Consider the following 21,962-nt stretch of genomic DNA (forward strand, 5'->3'; position numbering starts at 1 on the left):
GTACGTGGATTGCAGGGGTGCGCGGGAAGTTCCACACGCGATTAGTCAGGGTACGTGGATTTCAGGGGTGCGCGGGAAGTACCACACGCGATATGGCCGTGTACGTGGATTTCAGGGGTGCGCGGGAAGTTCCACACGCGATATGGCCGGGTACGTGGATTTCAGGGGTGCGCGGGAAGTTCCACACGCGATATGGCCGTGTACGTGGATTTCAGGGGTGCGCGGGAAGTTCCACACGCGATATGGCTGTGTGCTCCCAGGCATTACCTGTACACCCTCCACGGCCCCTGCAGGCAGCACACACCACAGGGAACTACCCTGCACACCTGCTCATGTCTCCCACCACCCCCACCCCCCATCCACCAGGGACACCCTCCACCAGGCCCCCACCCATGTCTCCCACCACCCCCACCCCCCATCCACCAGGGACACCCTCCACCAGGCCCCCACCCATGTCTCCCACCACCCCCAGCACTGTGGGGAACCTGCCAGCAGGCCCCCACCCATGTCCAACCCATGTCTCCCACCACCCCCACCCCCCATCCACCAGGGACACCCTCCACCAGGCCCCCACCCATGTCTCCCACCACCCCCAGCACTGTGGGGAACCTGCCAGCAGGCCCCCACCCATGTCCAACCCATGTCTCCCACCACCCCCACCCCCCATCCACCAGGGACACCCTCCACCAGGCCCCCACCCATGTCTCCCACCACCCCCAGCACTGTGGGGAACCTGCCAGCAGGCCCCCACCCATGTCCAACCCATGTCTCCCACCACCCCCACCCCCAGCACTGTGGGGAACCTGCCAGCAGGCCCCCACCCATGTCCAACCCATGTCTCCCACCACCCCCACCCCCAGCACTGTGGGGAACCTGCCAGCAGGCCCCCACCCATGTCCAACCCATGTCTCCCACCACCCCCACCCCCCATCCACCAGGGACACCCTCCACCAGGCCCCCACCCATGTCTCCCACCACCCCCAGCACTGTGGGGAACCTGCCAGCAGGCCCCCACTCATGTCCAACCCATGTCTCCCACCACCCCCACCCCCCATCCACCAGGGACAACCTCCACCAGGCCCCCACCCATGTCTCCCACCACCCCCAGCACTGTGGGGAACCTGCCAGCAGGCCCCCACCCATGTCCAACCCATGTCTCCCACCACCCCCACCCCCAGCACTGTGGGGAACCTGCCAGCAGGCCCCCACCCATGTCCAACCCATGTCTCCCACCACCCCCACCCCCAGCACTGTGGGGAACCTGCCAGCAGGCCCCCACCCATGTCCAACCCATGTCTCCCACCACCCCCACCCCCCATCCACCAGGGACACCCTCCACCAGGCCCCCACCCATGTCTCCCACCACCCCCAGCACTGTGGGGAACCTGCCAGCAGGCCCACACCCATGTCCAACCCATGTCTCCCACCACCCCCACCCCCCATCCACCAGGGACACCCTCCACCAGGCCCCCACCCATGTCTCCCACCACCCCCAGCACTGTGGGGAACCTGCCAGCAGGCCCCCACCCATGTCCAACCCATGTCTCCCACCACCCCCACCCCCCATCCACCAGGGACACCCTCCACCAGGCCCCCACCCATGTCTCCCACCACCCCCAGCACTGTGGGGAACCTGCCAGCAGGCCCCCACCCATGTCCCCCTGGCCCCAGGTCCTGACAATACACAATCATGGCAGTAATGGCCAGCATACCCAGCACAAACACCCAGGCAAGGATTGCATGCACCCACATAGTGAATGCAATCACATGACACAACCCCAAAGGCAAGTATGCAAAAGAACACATGTCTGTCACACACACATACACAATGGGTGCAAGTGAATGTCAAAACCCATATCATGACATGTAAGAAACCAAAGAGAAAATAACACAAGTGTAAGATAATATAAAAATGTATTAAAAACACAAATCAAGTAAACCAATAAAACATACAACTATGTGGCAAAGTAAATAAAAGGTCCATGTCCGAGAACAAAAATGATAAACCAAAAAACAAAGGATTAAAAAATCAATATAATTTGTCCAAAGCAAAACCATGTAGTAGGAAATCAAAGAAAAACCATTACGTCATGGTGTAAACAATAAAAAAATTAAAAAATGTATCTCCCAAAATATAACAATATATACAGGAATGTTCCAGGGTCCATGAGCCCAACAGCACAAATGAAACCTAATACTAACTAATAAAATAAATATGTACAAAAAAGTGGCCATTGTCCGAGCGGTCCAAAATAATAAAAATAAATAAAGGAAACCTAGCACTAACTAACTAAAAAACTATATACAAAGGCAGCGGGCTAGTCCTGCGGCTCACTTGGTGATGCTGGCCAGGGCATCCTCGAACTCCATGTCAATGTCCTGGAGGCGGGACTCTGTCCTGGCCCCGAGGTCTCGCAGGGACAACCCCATGTGCTCACCAAAATCCCTGCGAGCCTCCTCGAGGCACTCAGCCCGCCTCAATGCCCGATGCATGGAGATCTCCGCCCTGGCCATGGCGAGCCGCTCCTCTTCCGCCCGCTGCCGCTCCGCACCTATCCGCTGGCCAAACTCCTCCCACACGGAACACACCGCCATGCCAGGGTTGCCCTGCCCTCCGGCCGATGCCTGCCCCTCCGATCTTGATGGCCCTGAGCCATGATGCCTCCCACGTCGAGCCCGCTGCTGCCTCCGACGCCACTGCCTCTGCCAGCACGACGGCATCCAGGCTGATGGTAACCACCGACGCCGTCGTGCACGTGCCATGCCCGATGATGCCGGCACATCTTCCATCTGCTGGGGTCCACTTGCTGTGTCGTCCACCCCTGCTGGACCTCCGACTCCCAACTGTGGCAGGGATGGGATCCCCACCGAGCTGGCTGCATTGGTCGGGGCAGGTCCACAGGGGGCCATGGTGGCATCTGGGCCGGAAGACGGCAAGGAGAACGACCGTTGGATAGCCTGCACAGAGGAGGAGAGGGCCGTCAGATTGGCCAACACATGCAGGAACCCCCCGAACATGGCCGATCCCAATTGGGCCACGTCGGCACGGTGCACTTCGTGATGACGTGCGTGCTCCTCCCGGGAAGCACGCACGTCATCACGAATCACAGCCGTGCGCATCGCGACCCCAATCAGGACCTGCTCCACGCGGCCAGGGGTTCCCACGGCCGCAGGTGGAGGGGAGTCAGTTGACATGGACATCCCCACTACCTGCGGACGGGCCTGGGACGTGGCATCCCTGCTGGTGCATGGTGGTGCACTCACAGGGTCAGGGACAGCGACATGCACAGGCACCTCCACGGTGACCTGTGCTGCCTCCTGCCCCTGGCCCTGGACTGCACCACTTGCACCAGCAGGGATGCTCCCACCAGGCCCCATGTGTGCACCAGTGTCGGCCTCCTCCTCCTCTGTGCAAACCACCAACCTGGATGGCTCCTCACCGTCTCCCGCCGTAGCAGGCCCCTGTGGGGGCTCACCCACCCCTTCCGCTGCAGCCGTGGGGGCATCCCCGCCGCCTTGCTCCACAGCGCCGTCTCCGCCCTCTTCATCACTAGCCGCTGCGTAGAGGGAGACAAAGGACACAAGCATCAGGCTACTGTAAAATGGTCCCCTAGACAGGAAGCAATAGCAGATGAGCACCCCTGTCAAAGTACACTTCCATCATGTCCCTCCACAACACATGGGTCAGTCCAGGCAAAACACACACAGTAACAGGCATGGTGCATGCCATGCACATTTCCATGCATGTCCAATTGACTCTTGAAACATTCAATGATATGTGACTCACATGCATCATGGCTCATGCATATCACATGCACACACTTCACCTCAGTCACATCCATCTGGCCCCAAACACAACGAACACAGGCGAAACAAGGGTTAGTTGGGTGCGTCACAGAATCTGTGCATTGTCACACACATGTGTCATGCATCCATGGCATGCACAAGTCACAGACACGCAGGTCAGGCACACAGACATGGCTACCATATATGTACCTGGCATCAGCACCCATCCTTCACCCCCATCCATGTCCAGGTACAGAGACTGGCATGCTCTCATGTCCTAAATCTGCATAGGGCTCCCCATGCCACATTTCAACACATGCAACAACCATGTGGGTCACACATCACTGGTCGCACATGCATTACCATGATGTCCCTGCACACATACATGCATACATAGCCCATGGCACACATACAGGCAAGTATCATAGAACCAGCACACCGCAACATGCCCTGTCTCACACAGTAATGCTTGCACACTTACCGCTCAACTCCAGACGGGCCTCCCTCTCAAGGACCTGGGCGTGGAGCGCTGGGCGTACGCGTTCCAGGACCCTCTTCTGGATGGAACTCATGCGGCCCCGGCCCCCCTCCACGAGGCGCCGGGCCTTCACAAGGGTCCTGGACCTCAAGTCCTCCCAGCGCTTCTTGATCTTCTGGACGTTGCGGGTTGCCACCCCCTCCGCGTTGATGGCAACCACACAGTCGGCCCAGATCCTCTCCCGTCCTTCCTTGCTGGCGCGGGACGATCCAAAGAGGGCATCATACTGCCCCAGGACATGCTCCACCAGGACACCAACTTCGGTGGCAGTGAAGCTGGTGCCCCTCTGCCCCTCTGGCCTGGGGTTGCCACTGGTGCCAGATGTCGAAGTGCCCGACATGGCAACCCCAGAGGCAGGTGTGGGTGGGCAACTGGGTCCTGGGGCTGGGCTGTGGAGCGATGTAATCCCAGTTGGGAGTCTTCAGTTCCAGCAGGGGTGGACACAGCAACTGGACCCCTGCAGATGGCTGATGTGCAGGCACCAAATGGCAGGGCACGGTGGCAGCAGGCAGGCAGGCAGGCAGGCAGCAGCAGATAGCACGTGGGAAGCTGCTCAGGGCACTGGGGGGGCAGTAACTCGGCCTTCTGGGCAGGAGCGTGGTGTTCCGTGTGTTTTCGGGTGGCCAGCTTGATACGGAGTGATTTGGCACGTGAAATTCCTGCACGTCAGCGTGAAATCCGAGGAAAGGGCCTTAGCGCGTAAGTGCATCAGCACGCATACGCGATTCTATTGGACCAGAGTCCCTCACCGCGTAAGCGCGTCTGACGTGATCCGCACAGGCGTTCCCCACTCAGCACGTGATGACGGAGCACACGTGGAAATACTGCACGTCAGAGTGTCATCGCGTGTAATTGGCCAAAAGTGCGCGTACACGCGATTGGCCAATGTACGTGTATTACATCGCGTGTAATTGGCCAAAAGTGCGCGTACACGCGATTGGCCAATGTACGTGTATTACATCGCGTGTAATTGGCCAAAAGTGCGCGTACACGCGATTGGCCAATGTACGTGTATTACATCGCGTGTAATTGGCCAAAAGTGCGCGTACACGCGATTGGCCTATGTACGTGTATTACAGGGGTGCGCGGGCACTTACACACGCAAGTACGTCAGCGCACCTGTATGCCTGCTGCGTGGGAATTTCCACACGCTATTGGAGTGGGAACTAGATTCCAGGGGTGCGAGGGTCACACGCTCGCCTAGAACACGCGCAAGGCATTAATTTGCGCACTTATCAATAAACAAGCCAGATGCCAGGATGAACATACCGTTCCTAGCAGCAGTGGCAGTGGGCTACCAAAGGAGGAGGAGGAGGAGAGTCAGGGCCAGAATATTCACACCCAGAACCAGCCTATTCGGGATGCCTGATGACCAGGTGTATGGGAGGTACAGGTTTCCAGCACACATCATACTGGACCTGGTCAGTGAGTGGGAGGATGACCTCACATCACCCACCCTGTGCTCCCAAGCACTCAGCCCCCTGCAGAAGGTCCTGAATGTACTGCACTTCTTGGCCACTGGATCCTTTCAGCGGACAAGTGCCATAGTGGGTGGTGTGTCACAGGCCACGCAGTCACGCTGCCTACACCAGGTCTTGAACATCATCACTGCACGGCCATCAGTCCGCAGGCACATATATCTCCCCAGGACTCATGCAGAAAGGCGGACGTGCATCCAGGAATTCTATGGTGTGGCTCAATTCCCCAAAGTGCTTGGTGCAATTGACTGCACACATGTGGCTCTACGTCCACCCAGGGCAACAGAGCACATCTATAGAAACCGCAAGCACTGGCATTCCATCAACGTGCAAGTTGTATGCAATGCCAAGGGAATCATCACATCAGTATATGCCAACTATCCCGGGTCCACCCACGACAGCTTCATCTACAGAATGTCTACACTATGCCGGGACCTGGAGGCTGGCCAGCATGGAGATACATGGCTGCTTGGTGAGCATGAATGCCACTGCACATGCATGCATGTCAGATACTGGGTCATGACACAACACCACTAATGATACCCATCACCACCTCCGCAGGGGACAGTGCCTACCCTATCAGCCCCCACATGATGACCCCAATCCGGAACCCCACCACGCCACCCGAGGTAAGGTACAACACAGCCCACATTGCAACACGGGGCATAGTGGAGCGCACATTCGGAGTGCTGAATTCACGCTTTCGCTCCCTTGACCGTTCTGGCGGGCAGCTGTTATATGCTCCCCGAATAGTGTGCAGGATCATAGTGGCAGCATGTGTCCTGCACAACGTTGCAACACGCCGGGGCCTGCCCGTGGACATGGTGGTGCCCCCACATCCACAACCACATGCACGCCCGCTGCGCATGGGAGGGGAAAGGGCACGGAGGGTGGCAGCCCGTACGCAACTGGTGGCCAACTTCTTCACCTAGGAATCACAGTGCTGGCTAGTGCACACTGCTCTGGCACATACCATCTGACAATCAATGATGACACTACCTGACAATGTCACAAAATTACTTGACAATAAACTGTCAGATACACATCAGCCTGAGATTGTTAACATGGAAGTGTCACTATGTGTGCACCCCTACCTACTCATACACCACCAATGCATCACAACGAGAAGACACAACTCCATCAATCAAATATGCATTGCCACAGGCGATTCACTACATGACAACATTGCCATGTCACCCATTCCTTTCACAGTCCCGCCACTGAGGACACCATGTCATGGTATGTGAGAGCAAACAAACTGGCCATCACAACATGACACCGGTGTCACAAATAGCAGTGCCCCAAATGGAACATAGCCGCACTTGAACAGCTAACCGTGCTGGAGCCACTACTACACACCTGTGTAAGAGTAATTTCAATCAAATTACACAACAACCCACCCTGAAGCCCACCCAAACAAGACACAATGCATGTAATCAATGGTAGTCTCATTACCTGATTCTGCTGGTATGTCCTCACCGTCCAGATGTACAGTGATGGCGCCACGCAAAAGTGTCAGTGCACATCTACCGACATGTAGTCTGACTCCAGAGAGTATGCCCGTGTGAAGAACTGTGTGAAATACCTGCAAAACATGAGCAACATATGTAAGTAGAGGCACATATCAAACCATCATGCATAGTTAGGTGCAACAACAATGTACACTATGAATGTCTACACAGTATTGACTATGGACTGGCCAACAGCTCATGGGAGTCCAATGTCACCGTGTAATTTGCTGTCACTTGGGCACACCCTTTGCAAGCCCATGGAAACGGAAGCAGGAGGGGTGTGGATGTCTGCTACCCAAGCATCTAAACCAAACTCAGGACAAGCCTGCATGTGCCCAGCCACAATACAGTGTATGCCCAGGTACCCACACAAGGCAACACTCTTGGAAAAGAAAAAAGAAAATTGAGAATAAATGGCCATGAAAGGGCCGGCGGGGGGGGGGGCACCTATGAGGTCCGAGGACAGGATGCACGCCACAATCCACCTGTGTGGATCATGGGAAACTAAAACACCCCATAGGCTCGTGGCCCACACGGCTACTCTGTTGTGGGAGATGAGTCGCTATCGCTCTGGCCAGACCCTGCAGCTGACTCAGGAGGTGGGGGAGCTGCCTCAGAAGATGGTGTGACAATGGGAGGCAGCCCACGCAAAGCACGAGTTTGCTCCTCCATGGCTGCAAGCAGGCGGGTCTGGTAGTTCTGGTTCTGGGTTATAATCATGCGGAGGTCCCCATGCAGTAACTCCCGGGATGACCTGACCTCCGCACGAGTTGCCTGCATCTCGGCCGAGAGCGTCCGTGTCAGACGCTCCAGCTGCTCCTCTGTCCTTCTATGGGATGAAGCCTCAAGCTCTAACAGGGTCGACCTGAGGTGATGGAATTCTTCCCTCAGGCCTTCCCTGTGGCGCTGGGACTCCATGGAAAGTGATTCCCGCAGAGTCGCCAGTGCCGCCCGCCTGTCCTTGTTGGACGCCAACATATCCTCCCTGTGTGCCTGGCAGATGGACTCTGTAGCCTGCTCCAGTCGCTCCATCAGCCTTTCTGGGGGGACAATGGAAGTGGCCACCCTATCCATGGCCTGTGCAATCATCTCGGATGATGCTGCCTGTTGGTTGGCCATACCGTAGATGGATTGCTCCCAAGCGGTATTGCCAGGTGGCATACGGCCACCACGTTGACGGGCACCACACCTGCCTGGGGCAAGGCGGACTGCGCCTTGCTGTGCCGGCAAGGCCTCAGGCTGCAGGACTGCATTCCCTCTCTGATCTGCAGCCCCAGGAACAGGATCAGAGATTGTGTGGTGTGGCCCTGCATCCGTAACCACCGGAGGCTGAGCTGCCGACACTGACATCCCCATTGAGGGCAATGGCCCGGCTGCAGGTGGGTCGGACAGAGGAGATTCTCTCCCAAGAACACTCACCTGCGACTGCACATAGGTGTCATCCTCCGAGTCTACACCTGAATACTGCTCGGGGGAGGAACCCCCAGAGACACCCCTCGACAGCACGACCTGCAGCACTTGTGGGTTTTCACCCACAAACACACCACGTCCCTCACTTGTGGAAGGTCGGCCCGGGTTGCCCTCCTGGGACGGCTCAACCACCACATCCCCAGCATCAACAAGTGCTTCGTCCCCTGCAAAGACATGAAAGAGAAAAATGGAAACAGGCATTAGCACCATGGCATGCAACAAGGGCTGATGAACAACAGAGGCAGTAGTTCTACGACACATGTCCCACATGACTGGGAGACCTCCTATGCATTCACCATCACTGGGTCTGTAGGGGAGGCTCAGGGCATACAATGTACAGATTGGAGAGCAACGCCTGCTCACCATGCTGCCTAGCACTGCCATCACACATTGGCCGGTGATTGCCATGTCAAAGGCACATGCCATCACACACATGGCATGTGACATAGCCACCAAGTGAAGAGGGAGAGGAGGGCAACTTTTTAGGATTTCTACCACTCTGGTCCTGACATTGCATCATCACATCAATAAGTTGACATGTTGTACATGGATATGCTAGTCCAAATTGGCCACGATGCACAGTGCCTTGTCTACATCAACTAAATGCAGTAAACAATGAGATTCCACCTCCCCATCACCTGTAAAGGAATCATATAGCATTCGTGAAGCACCGGTCCAGAAATGTATGAAGGTACAGCGGAGCACTGAGGGGTGGTGGGGCAGTAGGGGATGCCAGTCAACAATCCTACTGGTGCTGGTGTCATTCATGTCACGCAAGTGCAGGGGTGGGTGGCACAATGAAGTGCAAGGGGAAGTGGCGGCTGGGAGTGCTGTACAAGGTAAGTAGGACTTAACGTCAAGGGCAGATGGTGTTAGGCGCAGACAAGTGCTGGGGGGGGTGGCCTATAGGGGTACAGAGACAATCATGCAGTGCTGTGGGCTCGGAGGGGACAGGGGAGGTACACACTGCATCTGGCTCGGCAAGGTCCTTGCAGATTTCTATGTGTCCTGCAGAGTTGTCACATGCCGCAGATATGTGCCCTTGGATTGGGGATCTCATCTTGGTGAAAAGGGTGAGGCGCTATTGCCTTTGGAGCATGTGGCAGGCCAGTTTGCCAGAGGATGAGCATGATGCAGGACATTCCCTCTCTGCCACCCGGCACCTGTGGTCTGGGTTCACAAGATCCGAGTCATGCCAGGACTCTGCATTGGCATGGGGCTTCAGACAGGTGGTCATGACCGTGGCAAAGACATCCAGTGTACCTGACATAGAGTGGAGCATGGAGTGGGCCCTGTCAGGATGGGAGTGAGCCTAAGGGGGAGCTGGATGGGGGGGAGATTTTGGCAGCATGAGCCTCGACTGACACACACTTCATGGGTTGGAATACCAAGAAGGTGTGTGACAGTGGTGAGGGTGGCTTTGCCTGTGGTGTGGTGAGGGTGAGCTGGGAGGAGAGGAGAATGTGATCACTCCAGGAGTGAGGAGTGCAGAGATGGACGGAGAGGGGAAAGTCAGATGAGATCAGAGCATCAAGAGTGTGCCCTGCAGAATGAGTAGGGACAGACGGGAGTCTAGAGGGTGAGAGGGAGTTGCTGAGGTCACAGAAAGGTCACGTGGGGGGGTCAACAAGCATGCAGGTGGATGCGTACAGCAACAAGGAAGAGGATTTCTGTGTCTGGGGACATGAGTGAGGAGGAGAGGTGAGGACACTCAGAAAGGAAGTAGTACATTTGACCAGTTTTCCCAGACACAGTACGCACAGTTTGTGAATGTCAAGGTGTGGTAGAGAGAGACGTCACACAAGCCATTCCAGAGTGGAGTAGGTCTAAGTAGGAGTGACAGTGGCAGGAATACCCTCAGGGAAGCCAAGGGCACACCCCCCCTGCACAGTAGTGGCGGGCCAAGGAGAGGGTCTCCTGAACATCAGGTAGGAGTGTGTGAAGGATGCAGACAGAGCTGGCCGTCAGACATGTTTCCATGAGACCAAGGATGTCAAGGTGCATAACCTCATGTAAGTGACAGATATCGGAGGAATGCCTGATGCAGCCGCAGTGAAAGGAGTGTAATTGTGGAGGAGGTTGACAGCCTTGGAGGACTTACGGGGAGTGCTAGAGATCAGAGGTGCAGCATGTGTAGGAGTTGGAGTGGGAGGCGGAGAAGGATCATGGGAGGGTGCAGGGAGGCAGTGCAGGATTGATGAGGAGAGAGGAGGGGGGACAGCAGGAGAGGAAAGGAAGTTGATGAGATGTGGCTAGCATTTCTCAAGGAGAATGAGGTTGGCCTAAGGGCCTTGGACTGAGATGCTCCCATTACCATGCACATCAATTGTGGCCTCTGAGGATTGGAAGGAGGCCAGGAGTACACCCCAACGGGTCCCACCATTGATGGTGGAAGAGGAGCAAGGAGAGAGGACAGGGACCATGTGAAGGGTCTATGGGACAGGCAAAGGCATGTATGAGCAGATGTCAGTGAGAGTTGGCTTTGAGTAGGCTCAGATGCACTTGTCAGCAATAGGGTGGGTCGCATTGGAGGGCAGGGTGCCCTCATTTGACTGTTAGCAAGCAGGTGTCGTGAGTAGGGCACGATGGTCTGAACTGTAGAAGTCAGGGAAGATAGACCATGAAGAGCAGCATGGAGTGTGAGGGAATGGGGCTCGAAACCAGACGGTACCAAAGCACACAGGTAGGAGGTGGATGTCAAGGCAACATCCACAGTATGACAGCATGTTGGTTGGCATTTATATACAGAGGACGCATTAGCATGTGGTATCATTGCATGTCAGGCATGTGAAGATGAAACTTGATTGGCTGGGGGAAAGTATAGGAATGGTATGTAAGACATCAGATGAATAGACAGGGGAGTATGAGCAACAATGTAGTGACAAAATGACAATTCAAGGGCAACTTCCATGGTGTAGGGCCATATGTGCACTGTTGCCAGTTGGGATAGTGCTGTGGGCAGATGGTGTTGCACTGAACATACTGGATGAGGCACATGGGTGCCACTATCTACTCTGCCACACACCCCCTTGACAGGCACCCAACATGAATGCTTCACACACACACCATGCACATGGATAATACACACATGCATGTGCACTCACCTGATGATGCCTCGTAATCAGGGAGATCTCCCACACCTTGGAGTTGTCCCTCGGTGACGTAGGATCCAGCTACGGACTCGTGTGGTGTGAGTTCTATTTCCTGTGCTGGGGACCCACCTCCAGTCACCAAGGTTGCGGCATGACTTGAGGCCAGCTTATCCTTTGCCCTGCGCTTAAGGTCATTCCAGCGCTTCTGGCAATCACTAGCTGTGCGCCTCACTACTCCAAGGGCACTTATTCTGTCAGCAATGGTCTGCCAGTGTGCCTGGCGTCTGGCATGTGTGGTCTTGGACCCTGCAACGATGACCATTTCCCTATCATGATCTGACACATACTGAACAAGTGCATTCAGTTCGGCGTCTGTGAAGCTTGGCTTCCTTGATGGGCCGGACTGTGCAGCCGTGCCTGGGGAATCAGCCTGTGCCGGACGTGCACTCTTCCTCTTGCGCTTGGAAGGGGGTGGGGATCCAGAGTGTCCTACGCCGCTGTGGACACTAGGGGCAGGAGCCGTGGTGGACTCAGTACTGGGTGTGTGGGATTGCACACTCAGCATGGGAGTAGGTGCAGGCATTGGGGGTAGTGGGATGGGGTCAGGCCTGATCTGAGGTGCATGAACTAGGACCGACACAGTCTTGGCAGGGTGTATGAGAGGTGGGGTGGATGGAGCCACACCCTGGCTACGGGGGCCAGCAGATGACCTATCTGGCATAGATGCGCGTGCCCTGATGACACCAATGTGCACCGGTGCACGTGCAGTGGACCTGCTGACCTGGATGTCAGCGATGGGATCACCCTCGGACAGGTCTGCTGCCACAATGGGCTGGTCCAACAAGGGCTGATCAGGGTTGGTATCAGCCACATGACCCTCAACTGGGGGGGGGGGGGAGGGGGGGCATGGGTGTCCCTGACTGGTCCTCCAGACTGGGGGGGACAGGGGCACCCTGCAAGTCACAACCACGTCCCCTAGTGGATCCTCCACGGCCACCACGTGTGGCTCGGCCACCTTTGCCACCCTTACGGCTTGCACGCCTCCCAACCATGGCACTGATGTTATTGTGCGTATGGGAGTCGGTGTGCACAATTGTCCTGGGCAATTGGGTGTCAAAGGGGTTGGGTACCAGATGGTATTCGTACCCTAGTGCAGTGGCAAGGCTATATGACACCCCTGGGGAAAGATGACGGGTCACGCAACGCACAGGCACCCCAGAAAAGTTAAGGAACGTGCACAATACCCCTCCTAGACCACGTGTGCTGATGGAAAACCCTGCACTACGCTGTGGCATCCAGTAACACAATGAACGTATGCGTGTCACACGCAGCCTAGAATGACCTCTGAAGGGGTAGGCTACACACGGGGCAAGCACAGAAGTTAGATACGTGCGTGACTCACCGTCTGCCAGGTAAAAGAGCGTGAAAAATGAGCGCGTTTGGTTGGCAACACCCCCGCCAAAAGAAGATGTGTACGCTGTCTGAGGAGACAGGACAACAGTAGAAGGGGACACTGTTTGAGGGAACAGGCCCAGGTAAACCAGTACAAGAGGAAAAAGAGAAAAAGCTGTCAGAGGTAACAGGGAGTACGAACTGGAAACGCCGTGAAGTAAATCGCGTGTGAAACGACAAGAAGTACAGAATTCACCCACTCGCTCTCCACGAAAAGCACGTACAAGGAAATGGTGTTCAACACTACCTTATATACAGGCCCACACGTACAGCGTCACTTACGGCGTGTACGTGCTTGGCCCATGTTCACCAATCACACGCTTTGTCACTTCTGCGTGTGGATCCTTTTTCACCAATCACACGCTTTGACACTCCTGCGTGTAGCTCACTTTTCACCAATCACACGCTTTGTCACTCCTGCGTGTAGATCCATTTTCACCAATCACACGCTTTGTCACTCCTGCGTGTAGATCCATTTTCACCAATCACACGCTTTGACACTGCACGTGCAGGTAACTATAGACGCACATATGCTGGTGACGGGTTTTCGCGCGATTCGCTGAGTGTGGGGTTTTCACGTGCAAAATCACTCCCTATCAGGCTGTCCACGCGTTCAAACACGAAAGACCACGCTCCTGGCCAGGAGGCCAAATTACAGTCCCCCAGAGCCCTGAGCACGCTCCCACCTGCCATCTGCTGCTGCCTGACTGCCTGCTGGCCACGTGCCCCACAGTGCTGGTGGGTGGGGGGGTGGGAGACATGGGTGGGGGCCTGGTGGAGGGTGCCCCTGGTGGATGGGGGGTGGGGGTGGTGGGAGACATGGGTGGGGGCCTGATGGCAGGTGCCCCTGCACTGCTGGGGGGTGGGGGTGGTGGGAGACATGGGTGGGGGCCTGGTGGAGGGTGCCCCTGGTGGATGGGGGTGCAGGGGGACATGATCAGGTGTGCAGGGTAGTCCCCTGTTTTGTGGGCTGCCTGCAGGGGCCGGGGAGGGTGTACAGGGTACAGCTGTGAGGGCCCACCCAGCCTAATCGCGTGTGTAACTTCCCACGCACCCCTGTAATACACGTACCAAGCCAATTCGCGTGTGAGAATTCCCACGCACCCCTGAAATACACGTACCCTGCTGAAGTCGCGTGTAAAACTTCCCGCGCACCCCTGTAATACACGCGCCCAGCCTATTCGCGTGTGGAAATTCCCGCGCACCCCTGAAATACACGCGCCCAGGCTATTCGCGTGTGATAATTCCCGCGCACCCCTGAAATACACGCGCCCAGGCTATTCGCGTGTGGAAATTCCCGCGCACCCCTGAAATACACGCGCCCAGGCTATTCGCGTGTGGAACTTCCCGCGCACCCCTGAAATACAAGTACCCTGCTGTAATCGCGTGTGGGACTTCCCGCGCACCCCTGAAATACACGCGGACAGGCTATTCGCGTGTGGAACTTCCCGCGCACCCCTGAAATACACGTACCCTGCTGTAATCGCGTGTGGGACTTCCCGCGCACCCCTGAAATACACGCGCCCAGGCTTTTCGCGTGTGGGACTTCCCACGCACCCCTGAAATACACGCGGCCAGGCTATTCGCGTGTGGAACTTCCCGCGCACCCCTGAAATACACGTACCCTGCTGTAATCGCGTGTGGGACTTCCCGCGCACCCCTGAAATACACGCGGACAGGCTATTCGCGTGTGGAACTTCCCGCGCACCCCTGAAATACAAGTACCCTGCTGTAATCGCGTGTGGGACTTCCCGCGCACCCCTGAAATGGACGTAGCCTGGGATTTGACGTGTGAAACTTCCCGCGCACCCTTGAAAATCGCATGGGCCGCTTGCCGTGATGGTCCAGTGTTAGCGCAGCCCCTTGCGCTGGTTTGTGATTTTTATGAGATTTCCCAGCGCAAGGGGCGTTCCTGGGGGCGTAACTGGCGCTGCAGCGAGTCGCTGCGCCACTGTGCGCCACGGCTGCCTGGGGAAGCTAAAATCCATGAATACGCTGTGCGCCGGATTCGGTTTTGGCGCACGCGGCTGGCGCAGACTATCGCAGGCGCACGCTGTGCGCCAGCCGCGTGCGCTACTTGTGCGCTGGATTCTATGAATTACCCTGTTTGTGATTATTGAAAATAATAAAATAAATATATAAAAAATAATGTGGAGATTAATACGTAGAATAAAGTTGTTCTGCGAAAAGTAAATACGTGTTCTGAAAAGATGTTGGTGAAGTAAGACATATGCTTGAGCTGTGTTAACTCGTCTCCTTTCATTGTTGTGATGTGATATATGTGTGTCGCAGTCATTCTTGTGGGGTAGTTCTGTAGTTGAAGCAAACATTTCCTAAAACAGAAACATTCTAATATGTACAACTGGCATTTTTCTGGAAGGATTCATTAACTAAACTTCTTTTCACATATCTGGGTTTAAGAGGTTTTCAGAATTCCTACCAAACCCTGTCCTATGCGGTGTAGAGTGATATGATATGATATGATATGGCATTTGTAACGCGCCTAAACACAAGTGTTTCAAAGCGCAACAAGTGAAGAACTGCATTGTTGCCTACTTGCTCAGAAGCAAGAGGAACATGTGCTAAGAATCCCCAAAGTTCTTGCTCCAAATCATCATCTATGTGTAGGGTAGGAAGTGCCAATTCATCCTCAACATGGTTAGGATTGCAACATTTTTTGCTAACACAGCTGTTATTCTGTCTTTGATTATTACACCTACTGCGGTAAACATATGTTCAGAGTTTACACTGGTGGCAGGCTACAAAGTATATTTGATTGCCAGCCTGCATAGTGTTGGCCACTGTTCCATTTTGCTGTGTCAATAAAGCAAAGGATCATCGACGATTCATCGTCCATCCTCCGCTGCATGTTATCTTCAAACTAATACTCGACCATTTCCTCTTCTGTTCTTGTGGAAAGTGGACATGTGCTCTGTTTGCTGTTCCCTGCTGTGTCTTGACTCCAAATTTGGCTGAGCCTTCACAAATTGGGTCCTACATATTTTTATTAAAGTTGGGGATCACTTTTATTTTTTTAAACGTTGGTTTGGATTGTTTTTTTAATTAGGGCAATACAGTCATTTTCATACAACAATACTAACATTAAGAAACGTATTTATCCCCACCCCCTCCCCTTGACCCATCCCCTCACATGTGCCACCATGACCGTCCATCCATTGGGACGTTGAGGCAACTAGATGCGTCCATAAGATCAGCTTTTTCTGGCAATGCAGATTCTGTGTATCGTGCCTAGCCACATCGGCTGTCGCATGCAACCCGAAAGTCCGCAGGACCTCCCTCTTTCAACAAGAAAATTCCCCACTCGGTCAAAAAACCTTCCATCTTGTCGTTTATCATTGCAGTCAACTTATCATATACGAAATATGTCCCACAATTTGATTGACAGTTCTTTCTTAGTTGGGCCGGTTTTGTCTTTCCATTTCAGAACTAGCGCTAACCTTCCCACTCTCGGCATAGCTTCAATAATTTTTGGGAACCTGAAGGTTTCAGAATCAGTAGCTGGGACGCCTAGCAAAACCTGGAGGGGGCACAAAGTAGGAGTCACAAAGTAGGAGTCACACTGACCAGATCTTTGATCCAACTAAGGACTTCGGTCCAGTATACCCGAACAGTAGGACACTCCCACCACATATGGTACCACGTTCCCAGCTGCCCACACTCCCTCGGGCAGAATGGGGAGGATCCCACAAACATCTTGGACATCTCACAGGGGGCAGGTGCCAAGAGTGAAGGATTTTAAAATTGTGCTCCATGGCTGATGTGTATAGGTTGCCAGCAAATATTAACTTGTAAATTCTCCCCCAGATATTGCCTGTTATCTCTTCCCCCACCCTTGCCTCCCAGCATTGTCTGAAATTCAGCCTTCCCTCCAGCTCTGCCATGAACAATACCCTGTATATTCTGGACAGTGCTCCCTTCTTCATAGTAGATTCACAAAGGATTTTCTCGAAAGAGGTGGGGGCGCGGGAAGTATTAATATGCCTCTTAGGGTCAGTCAGTATACCCTTCAGGTGGAGGTATTCGAGGACATTCATTGTATTAGTTCCCAGGGACTCTGGTAGGGCCTCATACTCGATGAAGCAGTTACCCCTGAATAATTGGGCTACTCTCTCCAGGCCCTTGTCTGACCACTGCTGTGTGTGTGGAAAGCCTTTGTGTCCCATATGCAGTGGGGTGCCTCACAGAGACCTCAGAGGTGATGGCCAGGATGATAGGTGCGAGTTTACTTTGTTGCTTTTCACCATACCCCATAGCACTGATAGGATGGGTATGTATGTCCTCAATGTACGTCCTGTAGGTGCCCATATTGTCCCGTAAGTGCTCTAACATAACTTGCAGCTGAGCTGCCTCATGATATGATCTAATGTCAGGGAGGCTGAAACCCCCAAAATCTCTAGGAAGATTCAATGTGGCATATTTAATTCTAGGCCTCTTCCCTTTCCATATAAACTGGTTCACCATAGCCTGTATTTACGCAAAGGTCTTCGGGAGGGATGAGGGTAGGGACGTGAACAAATACAGGAGGCGGGGGAGAATGTTCATTTTCACTGATACCATTCGCTCAAACCAGGAGAGGGTGATGGGCACTGGTGCAGGAGGTCCAACCTTATTTTTTCTAGAATGGGAGTATAGTTAAGTTCTAGTAGTCTTGTCAGGTCTCTAGGGAGGTGAATGCTCAGGTACGGGGAGAACAAGTCCTCAACTCTCATTCAACCTACTGTTTTCTTGTCTCTGGTCGCCAGGTCATCTGCCCCTATGGGCATCACGCTGGTTTTGGGGAGGTTAATTTTCAGGCCCGAGAACCTGCCAAACTGCTGTAATCGGCTTAAAAGTTTGATGATAGATTCTGCTAGGTTTGTGAAATAGCAGAGGATATCATCGGCAAACAAGGAGAACTTGAAGTCTATGTCCTCTCACTGGATTCCCGTTATCCCTTGGTTATCCCTAATAGCGATCGCCAGGGGCTCCATGGCCAGAGCGTACAACAGGGGGGAGATGGGGCAGCCCTGCCTCGTTCCTCTAGTAAGATGAAGGGGGGAAGAGATAGTGCCATTCACTGCCACTTTTGCCGTGGGACTGTTGTATAAAGCTGAAATCCACCGCCTAAAGTTCCTCCCAAACACCATCTTCTGTAAGACCTTACCCATATACTGCCACTCAACTCAGTCAAAGGCCTTTTCTGAATGTATGGATATCAAGTGTGCTTCTAGGCCCTTACGTCTTTCCTCGTGTATTAGGTTTATTGATTTTCTTATATTATCCGCCCCAGGCCGATCCAGGATAAATCCCACTTGATCTCTATGAACCAGTGAAGTCATCTGGTGACCGAGTCTGTTGGCCAACAATTTTGCAATTATTTTAAAGTCAGTGTTCAGCAGGGAGATGGGTCTATACGATTGGCATTGGGCAGAGTCTTTCCCTTCCTTTGGAATCACTACCATCAAAGCTGCAAGCATAGACTGTGGGAGGGAGCCCGTCTCCATTGCATTGTTGAACAGTTTGGCTATGAATGGAGTCATGGTGGAGCAAAATCTTATATAGAAGAATACCGTAAAGACATCTTCCGCCTGGGTAGTATCCCTCTTCATACTACTAATTGTGTCTATCACTTCCTGGGCGTTAATGGGAGTTTCCAGGAGTTCTGCCTTTTCCGCTGGGAGACACTTGATTGAGAGGGAGTCTAGGAACCGGTCTACATCTGACCCGTCCTCACTGTATTCTGAGTTTTAGAGTTTTTCATAATATACTCAAAACTCCTCAGCTACCTGGGTGCCCTCAAAAAGCTTTTCACCTCCTATTGGTCGGATCGCGTCCACCCTTCTCTTTCTCTGTTCTCTCAACCTCCACGCCAGTATTTTGTCAGCTTTTTCCCCTCTTTACATGTATTTTAGTTTTAGGAATGTCAGTTTTTTCTCTGTTTGGCCGACTATGAGGACTTTCAACTTAGCTTTGTATTCTTGTAATTTAGCCAATTTCCCTGGAAACATTTGGGTTTTCAGTCCCCCCCCCGGCTGAGGGGAGTCAATTTTCCCATAGGTCTCCTCAAGCACCCTTTCCCTCTTTCTCCTTAACCCCATTCCTATCCCTAATCGTGGCCTTGAATGCTTCCCAGACCCCTGTGGTCTCCACTTTCCCTTTGTCGTTAATTTCGAGAAACTTTCTGATCGTTTTCAGTTGTGCCTGGTCTAGTTTTTTGTCCCGTAGCAACTAGTCGTTGCATGATCACCTAGTGTTGTGCTTCACTCGGGAGAGTACACCAATTCTAACCTTCACCAGGTCATGATCAGACCATGGGATTACATATAAGGTGGATTCACTCACATGTTCCAGTAAGGTGGCTATTACAAGGATATAATCTATCCTTGAGAAAGTGTCATGTATCTTTGAGTAGTTTGTAAATAGGGGGTCAGGAGTGTGTTCCCTCATGTGGGAGTCTGTCACTCCTAACTCCACATTGACTTTCTGGAAGCCGGAGGACGTCCTCCATTGTGATTGGGTTGTGGTGTGGGGACCTGCTCTCTTTCAGTCATGTTCGGGGTGCAAGACCATGTTTAAGTCACCTCCTATTATCAATGTGCCTTTGACAAAGGTTTGGATTTTGCTCCTGACCGATTCCCAGTACTGGTCCTGAGCATCATTTGGGCATAGATGGAAACCAGCGTGAGCATGTAGCCCTTGACCTCCCCTTAACCATTACAAAGCAGCCTCCTGGGTCCTTTGATTGTGCCTTCAAAGTTAAATGTAGCGTGCTAGATACCAGGAGAACTCCTCCTTTTTTTTGGATAGACAGGAAGCAGGATGCAGGAAATACCTCCCCTATTGACCTGGCTTCAAGGGAAGCTCCCTCCCCCTCTGCCAGTGGGTCTCCTGTAAAAACATAGAATCCAACTTTAACCGGTTTAATTCCCGAACAGTTGAGGACCTCTTGTGCGGAGAGTTCAAACCTCTTACATTTAACAAACCCAAGGCCAGTGTATTCGTTGTGTCAGCCATCGGGAGGGAATGAACTTCTCTTGTGTCTCCCTAACTGACCGTGGTACAACCTCCCAGTGTACGAACTTGGTTTTTGGTAGCTTGCAAAACTTGAAATTCCCTTTAGTAAACAACAAAACCCCCAACTCCCTCCCCTCCTGGCGCCTGGACTACTTGTGACATTTAATGTGTCGCTGGGCCAGACCACCATGTTCTAGCCCTCCTTTCAGCCTGTATAAAGTAAGTTAGCACCACTGAGCCACCCCCTTCCAGTTAGTCTGGGTTCGATCAACATACTCCAATCACCATCTCCCTCCCAAGGGGTCCCCAAACCAATATTGCTTCCACAATAGAGAGGTGAACGGCACACAAGGACACCTCCTCACCATCAGGGTCATAATCATGGGCCCGGATAAACCCCCAGCCTCTCACGAGGCAAGCCTTGTCTGTTCCACCTTACTAGATCAAAAGCTATCTCCTCTACAGGGAGACTCTGGGCCCTCCTAAAGTGATAGGTTGTGTTTCCTTCTCGAGGACATCAAGTACTCAGCCTCGCCCTACAGGGAGCAGCAGGGACACCGGGTTTAGTTTCTTACATTACCTATGGCCACGAACACAGCGTCTGGCCACAAATCCGTTGGTCTTCCGGGATTCACTCAGTTCTCCCCCTCAGGGCTTTGATGCGGTCCCTGGGGCGGCATCGCCTAGCTGTTCCTGAGTCACTCTGTGTATATCATCTTCTGTTATAAGGCTGAATTTGGACCTCACATACTCAAAGGCAAGGGACAAGGGGAATCCCCACCTATATCGAACTCCTTTTGCCTTGAGCAACTTTGTTAGAGGCCCGCAGAGCCTCCTCCTTATCAAGGTGAAGGCAGAGAGATCCTGATATAGAGTTATTTGTGAGTTCCCCCATTCTATCGGCCCCCTCTTTCTTGCCAATTCCAGAATCTTTGATTTCTCAGAAAATTAATAAAATCTGGCCAAAATTGATCTTTGACCCCTGGGCTCTGTCGATGGTGGGTTCATTAGTGTTTCCTTCATTAAATCGCTTACTGACTACCTCATTTATAGCTTTAATGAATTCACTCTGGGTTTCTCCCTCTTTCTCTGAGAACCTGAAAAACCTTAGGTTGTTGCGGCGTTCGTGATTTTCAAAATCGTCCATCTTTAATGCACACTTTTCCTCTCTCCCCTCCAACTCCAACAGTCTAATGTTGATTTGGGTTTCCAATAGGCCCACAGATGTTCGGTTGGCTTCGAGGTCTTGTATGCGGTCATCCATACTGTCTACTTTTTTTTTTCCAACCTGTCCAGCCTTTTCCAATGTCTGCCCTAAAGCCCCTTATTTGTTCAAGAAATGCCACCATGCCATTGCTCATTGATTGGGTCTCCTCTGAGTCGGCCGAGGATGTAGTAGGCATGATTGCCTGTGTTGGGAGGGGGGGTGCTCTGGTCGTGGCAAGTTTTGGAGCGAGGCTGCCCAGCTCATGGATGACTGCAAAGAGTCTGGATTCCTGGGCCTCAGGATGGAGGATACACTTGAGAATGTGCTGGGGGTGTGTGTGAGGGTGGTGGTCCTCAGACCCCTTTCTGCATCTGTCACTGGTGTGCTACATTGCTGGGACCGTCTTTTGTGCCA

Source organism: Ambystoma mexicanum, chromosome 2q (assembly GCF_040938575.1).
Source record: "Ambystoma mexicanum isolate Mex_15411 chromosome 2q, UKY_AmexF1_1, whole genome shotgun sequence".
NCBI lineage: Eukaryota > Metazoa > Chordata > Amphibia > Caudata > Ambystomatidae > Ambystoma > Ambystoma mexicanum.